This window comes from Acomys russatus, chromosome 30 (assembly GCF_903995435.1).
Source record: "Acomys russatus chromosome 30, mAcoRus1.1, whole genome shotgun sequence".
NCBI lineage: Eukaryota > Metazoa > Chordata > Mammalia > Rodentia > Muridae > Acomys > Acomys russatus.
This window is the reverse complement of record NC_067166.1, coordinates 11041979-11049201: the sequence shown is the minus strand read 5'-3', so window position 1 is coordinate 11049201 and position 7223 is coordinate 11041979. Positions and strand designations below refer to the sequence as shown.

The following is a 7223-nucleotide window of genomic DNA, read 5'->3' as shown; positions in this document are numbered from 1 at the left end:
TGAACTCAGGTTCCCTGCAAGAGCAGCCACTGATCCATCTCTGCAGCCTCTACCTCTGTTCTCTTACGTGCACACAGGTGATTCTTGAACGAGGTGCCCCAATAGTTCCCAAACAGAAATCCACAAAAAGTCTAGCTGTGCCTTATTTGTTGAAATGTTCCAAGAATCTATAGCCACGGAAGAGGGAAGTGGGCAAGGAACTCAATTAGGCAGTTGCTAGAGATCTCTTTTCATCTCAGTGGACTACTAGAGGAGCCAGGTGTGGGTTGGAGTCCAGCTTCCTCTGGCTTTGACTCATTTCTGTTACTCTGTTTCCATCCGTTCAACCCTGGCCTACATTTGTTTAGGGCAGCATTGCCTTAATGCCTTGTACAATGAGTGATGCGCTGTGCTATGACAATGACAGCTGTCTTGGCATCACTTAAGTGACAGGTCAATGCTGGCTTCTAATCTAATGGGACCACCATTGTGCATGTATATGGGCCACAGTTGACGGAGACTTCGTTGTGAGGTGCCTAGCTGTATTTTACACTTTGACCATTCAGGCTCCAACACAGTAACTTTGTATATTTCAAGGACTTCAGGGATGTGTATGAAAGTTGTTAATTGATGAAGGTATTGTGTGGGACCATGCCAGACCACCCCCCAAATGAAAAAAAAAATTAACTCACATTTTGGAAATGAACAGAAAATGACCTGTGTTTCAAGCACACTGAAACACAATAGCAATGCAATTCGCTGTTGTTTCTCTGTAGTGTTCTATGCAGGATGGGTAAAAGATAAAACTAAATTGTGAATGACATACAGAATAAGCTATTGCACAAGTGTATATTATAACAATTGCTTCCCATTGTAGACTTCTCCCTAAAGTGCTGTAAGTTTTTGAAAATCAAATAAAATTTGATTAAATATTTAAAGCAACCCTTAAGGTGATTCATTTATTTTAATATTATATTTTAACTAGCTTTTTTTTTTTTTTTTATTAAAAAGCAAACGCATGAACATTATAAGACTTTTAAGAGTAAAAACGCATACAGAAATTGGAACTGTAATTCCAGGTACTTGGGCGGCTCATCAAGGTCAAGGCCTAAGAACAATCCCCAGTAACCACAAACAATAAATATGCAGGGAAAAGGTCTCCCTGCACCTAATCTCAGGTTGTCAGGTCTGTTTCCGGTTCTCAGAGAGAGGGAAATAGCCCAGAAATGCACAGCATCCTGCACATTGTAAGAAGATGCGGATACTTGTTTTTTGCAAGACAAAGAGGCGTGTAGAAATCCCATTCTTGGATTTGCTTAGTCTGCAGTAGTGTCCCAGTGTCTCTCTGCCTTCAGTGGCGTTGCCTAACATCCTCCAGGGAAAAAAATTCAGTCAGTTCTCCAGCCGGGTCCTTCTTGTGCACTGACTTGTCTATGATGCATAAAACAGTAAAACGCTTTCTTACGATCTGTCTCTATAAACTGATTTTGTCGCACATGAGTTGTGGCCCAGTCTTCCTATTTGGCATCTGCCCTGTGATTTTCATCTAATCTTGGTCCCCTGGAGCTCCCCACCCCCACCCTCAGCTTTTATCTCCTAGACCACTAGCTCCCCGAAAGGTCCCTTCCCTGCAGTGTAGCCTCGACACTCTTCAGGGATGCAGGGAGGCCTTCTTGGTGGGTTCAGCTCGTTTGGTCCTCTCTCAGGGTCCCTGCCCTGAGCTGCCTCACCCGTGTGGTCCCTGAATCATCCTGCCTTGCATTTCAGCGACTCCAGATGGGGAGAAGAGACCCAGTCAGTTGCGGTTCTCCAGAGCCTCCCGAAGTAGAAGTGCCATATTTTTAAACACCACAGCGTTTCCTAAACTTGGATGTGTACTATCATCTGAGGAACTCATGAAAAATAAAGTTTTCCCGGGCTCCTCCCCAGAACTCCGGATGCTGAAGGGACCGCCTGGAAACTGGCATGTGCCCCCAGAGCCTCAAGAAGACAGTGACTCCGGGCTGCCATGGACTGACCTGTCATTGGGGATCTGCTGGCTCTCAGGGAGAGGATGTTCGCATACTACCGACTCTGTTAACTGGCTGAACAAAATTAGAATTAGTGGTGAAATGGATTCCTCACCAGGTTGGGATTACTACGTTTTGGGGAGCACACTTCTACCCATGATGAGCATCCAGAGAGGCCAGAGCTCTGCTTTAAAAGGCATCCCTGGCCAGCCTGTTTGGGAGACAGCAGATGGGTATGTTTGATGGCACATTGCAGGCTGAGTTGGAAGGGGTGTACTTACTTGTCTGTACAGAGAGGCCACAAATCCCAGCGGCTTCAGTCTAGTTAAACTCATTTTGGAAAATCCTCTTGGCTCGTGTGGTCTCATGCTTTGAGTTCCATTTCTAAGCACTGGGCCCATCCAAAGCCACCGAAGCTGAGCCGAGCAGAGCCGAGGCAGCCAAGGAAGATGCTGAGCTTCACACAGATCTCTGCTGAGTCTGTAAAAAAAATTTTTTACAGGTTTGTCCAAACTGCTTTGTTGAGAAATCAAACCAAACCAAACTCCCTAATCCCAGTGGGAGTTTGTAGGGTCCTGTGGTTTTAATCTAAAATGATGGCAAAAGCAGGGGTCAGCCACGTGACTGACACGCCTAAAGGTTTCATTATGAAACCTGAAAGAAACCCACAAGCTTAGTCTTAAAATATACTCCCAAGAGATGAACCAGAAAAAAAAAAATCATCTTACTTTTGGCTCTGGAAGCATAGACTGTGGAAACAGGTCCAGACCAAACGCTGCCAGGACTCGCTCATTTTAAATCCAAAGATGAATTTTATTCCACTAGGGTGACAGTGTTTATTAACACTGTCTATGGCAATTGGATTGTCTAGAAGAGTTCAGGGAAGCGGGAGGCCCTCTCGTGTTTGTGTTATGAACAGAACCAGACGGCTGTCCAATAAAATCAGAACCAACAACGTAAATGATGAGATTTTTGTTTTACCATATTTCCCTTCCTCTGGGATGTGTAGGCAACACTATACAACATAAATTATATTTTCTGTCCCTTAATATAAAAAGTTTACTCCTTACATGTCAGATCCCTTTCAGCACTGACTCCTAGTATAGTAACACAGATACAATCTGAAGAGATCGGCAGAGGGGTTGGAAGGGTGGCTCAGTGGTTAAGAGCACTGTCCTCTCTTCTAGAGGACCCTTGTTTGATTCCCAGCACCCATACGGAGGCTGAAAACTATCTGAAACTCCAGTGACAAAGGCTCCAACACCCTATTCTGGACTCTGTAGGCACTAGGCACTCATGTGGTACATATACATACGTACAGGCAAGACTCCTATACATGTAAAATAAAAATGAGAAAATTGATTAATTAAAATATTGTGGGGAGGATACAAGTGATGGGATAACAACTGAGTTGTGATCTGAATAAATTAATAAAATTAAAATTAAATAAAAAATTGTGGCATCTTCATATTATTGTCACCATATAACAAATCACCCCAAAAATAACAGCGTTTTTAGTCGCAGTTTTTAATTTTGTGGATGAGTATTCTGGGTCTGCTGAGCGCTCTTTTACTCCATATGGTTGACTGCAATCACCCTTTGGTATTCAGCTGGTGATTGATGCTGTCTTGAGTGTTCAAGAGGGCTGCACCCCATACCCAGCGTGTTGGAAGGACAACTGAGGAACTGGCTGCCTCCATTCATGGTCTCCCATGTTGTTCTGGTGGATCAGGACTTCTAGGCCATAATGAGGCCTGGACCAGGCACGAGCCACTCCATTGATGAGAGAAGCCATGATCCAGCCTCAAGGGGGAGATACAGGCTGTTCTCCCTATGGAAGAAATGTCAAAATGCCAAATAATTTCTGTGTGCCCTGTTTCCTCCTCAATACAAATGATGGAGTTATATTCCCAGAAATTCCAATTAATGTCATGGTATGTCATGGTATGGTATAGTATGTCATGGTATGGTATGGTAGAATTAAGGGCCTGAACTTGAGAAAACACCCACTGGTACAAAGGGTCCTGATAACAACTTTGAAAAACACCACTCTATTGAGCGTGCTTCTTAGTCAGCCAGCAAAAACTGATGGGGTGTCACAAGCCAGGGGTCCTGCTGGAATGCCAGCAAAGGGCAGGACAATATAAAGTTGTCAGCACAGGTGGATGAGGTAAGCATTTTGAGGCTGAGCAATGGCTATCATCAGATCCGGTGATATGCTGAATAGAGAGTCGGCTCTACAAGGCTGCCGGGAGAAGAGGTGTCGGGGCCAAGGAAGGGAGCGGGAAGCATGGTGGATCTCAAGTAGTGGTCTTTTCCTTCTTTCCTTCTTTTTTCATTTTCTCTCGTGCTCTGACAGGATCATCTCCCCTAGTGTTTATTACTTGCGTACATATGTTTGTATTTGTGCATGTGTGTTTGCAGACAATAGTGTTTACATGCATGTGCGGGTCGGAAGGCAACTTTGCGCAGTCAGTTCATGCAGACCACCCTTTATATGGGTTCCAGAGACGAAGCGCAGGGCACCAGACTTGTGTGGCAAGCACATTACCTGCTGAGCCCTCTCTGGCCCTCCCTCAGTGTCTCAGTCGGCTTGGACTGCGTCACAAAGAACCACAAAGGACATTTGCTTTCTTCTAATTCTTGAGATTGGGAATTCCAAGGTCAAGGCTGGTAGACAGGGTATCTGTGGAAGGCTTTTTGGCTTGTGGACACCCAGCTATGCCTTCACATGGCCTTTCCTTGGTGAACGCACAAAGAAAGAGAGAAAGACAGACTCTTCCTCTTCTTAGAAGACCCCTAAACCCACAGGAAGGCCCACACGAGTGACCTCATCTAAAGCTAATTCTCTCCCAAAGGTCCCATCTCCAAATGCTAATGCATTATGGGAATCAGTGTGTGGATTTGATGAGAGGGACACAAGCATTTAGTCCATAGCTCCAGCTCTCTCGTGTCTCTCCAACCTGGGCTTTCTGCCCAGTCCTGCTGCCCTGAGCTTCTCAGGTCTGGCATACCATGCCATTCTATAAAGAGGGGCAGGGGCTGCAAACCCAGGAAGAGTTGGTCAAGGATGGCTGGACAGGGTCATTCCTGTTGATCCAGAACAAAAGCTGTCAATTCTGAGCCTTGGGGTCTTGAGGAATGCTGGAACCAGCAGCATTCAAGGGTGATGTAGGCATCTTTGTAGAAGCCTAGGCACAAGCAAAACGGAAGGTGAGGGCCAAGTGTGAGCCAGGAAACCATCAGGCATGGAGCTACAAGGGTAAGCAGAGGGTAGACTGAGCAGTGAGGGGCTACATGGAGCACAGTAGCCAGTGTAGCGGATGCACCGCAGACAGACCACAACCAGGGAGATAGGCATGAGTGGGCTGAGAAGATGGGGCACATGGGAATCAGGTTGTCCCTCGGGACCAAAGTGGACAAGCATCTTGGAAGCCTTGTTGCCAGTAAGACAGTCTCTGGAGCACTTCCTGTCAAGGCAAGAACAATCTCAAGGCTCCTGGTTGCATCCTAGGGACCGGATGGGAAGAGAATGCTGGACTTCTGTGCCAGCTGGACGAGGAGCCCTTCTAGACCAGACAGTCAGGCTTGGCAAACAGGAAGTGACTCTTTGAGAAGAAAAGGGCATCCTCCCTCCCAGCAGATGCAGTCGCTTACAGTTGCAAAATGCTGCCTGTGTCTAGCCTTGCCAATCAAAGGAGGCTGAGTTGAATATTCAAGAGGGCTGGTTGTAGTCCTGAAATAGCTGGACACACTGGCTTAGGGCTGGCCTTCAATCAAGAAACAGTTGGGTTTGTTTGTTGTTGTTTTTCTGAGTTATCTACTCTTTGGAGCTGGAAACTCATCACCACTGCTGAGCTATGGAAGGTTAGCATTAGGATAGCTCACGAAATAGGGCTAGTGAACCCCATAGACCTGGTGTGTGAGTGCTGTGGTGGACCCAGCTAGTCCAGTAAGTGGCTGGCTGGAGGTAGGTACAAGTTGGGTAATGCTATTGAGAGGTGCTGCTGCCATAAGTCCTGTTCCAGTTGGATGGCAAGCCACATGTCACACCTTGAATACCAGAGAACAGACGTCCGCTCTGTGCCTTTTAAGACTGGGTAATACTACAGCACCATGGCACTGCTTCTGAGGACTCCTGGTCCCTCTCATTAAAAGCAAGGAGCCACCTGAGTCCTGCCACCTCAGCTCGCTCTGCAGCGAAGGTCAGTGTGTCTGTCCAGTCAGTTGCTAAGTCACCTCGGCTTCCTAATTTATCAGCCACCCCATCTGTCCACCTAGGCTTTCGTGTGAACATGTCGGTCCTGACAAGAGGCTCTTGACCTGATTTCTGCCTGGGTTGGTCTGACCAGCTAGGCCTTTTGTATATTAATCCTTTGTTCACTAGCTCTTGGGTGCTTGACATGTGCCAGGTGTCCTGCTGGGAGATGCAAAGATCATTATAACCCAGCCTCTCTCAAGGACGTTACTATGCTAGGAGAGAGCGCCATGGGAAGCAGAGGGAGTGTTCAGTGGCTGCATCCCAGAAACTATTCCTTAACTCCTCCCAACAGGATCTTAACCTGTTCTAGAATCCTTTCTCCTTCCCTCCCAGGCATGCATGTATGCATGCACACACACATGCACACATGCACGGCCTGCTTGGGAGGCGAAGTTCAGACATGATTTCACTGATGGAGCCTGGAGCAGATGAGACAGCAGCTGAGTTTGAGGGGAGTGGAAGTCCACACTGTTACTCACTGACTGGCGGTCCCCCAGCAGGGACCCAGTGGCACGCTGTGCAGTTCAGTAGCAGTGAACAGGCAGCAGTTGAGAATTTTCATTGAAGTTGCAGGGGAGCTATGAATCAATTTGAGGAGACTCTGTGTAACAGTGAGGTTTTCTGTCTAAAACAGTGTATCCAAATTTATTTAGATGTTCTTAATGTTCCTTCAAAACTCAACTGATATACACTTAAGGAGCCTCTCATCCCACCCTACTGCACATGATTGCTGTTCATTTCCACTGTTACAAAATTTCCTGTAGAAATATCCTACATGCGTCCATTGTGTCAACACCAGTGAACTGTCACCATCATGTGAAGGCTCATATTTAGGGGATACCACCATATGGTGGTCCTGATGCTAGAACAATTCCATTCCAAACAGCACTTTTTTTTCCTCTTTCATTAAGTTTCCAGAGCCATAGGACAGCTTCTAGGCTTTCGGTTTTGTTCTCCTGTCAATTTGTTTAATC

The 7223-nt window shown here is 46.3% G+C and overlaps 1 long non-coding RNA gene across 1 annotated transcript in view; it reads right to left on the bottom strand.

The window, feature by feature from the left end:
• Window positions 1–1292: 1292 nt before the first annotated feature.
• Window positions 1293–7223, bottom strand: part of LOC127212330 (uncharacterized) — a 58638-nt gene continuing 52707 nt past the window's right edge. The window contains exons 2-3 of the long non-coding RNA XR_007833539.1: window positions 2270–2468; window positions 1293–1410 (exon numbers count right to left, since the gene is read on the bottom strand). This is a non-coding gene — a long non-coding RNA (uncharacterized LOC127212330). The remainder of the gene's footprint in view (window positions 1411–2269; window positions 2469–7223) is intronic.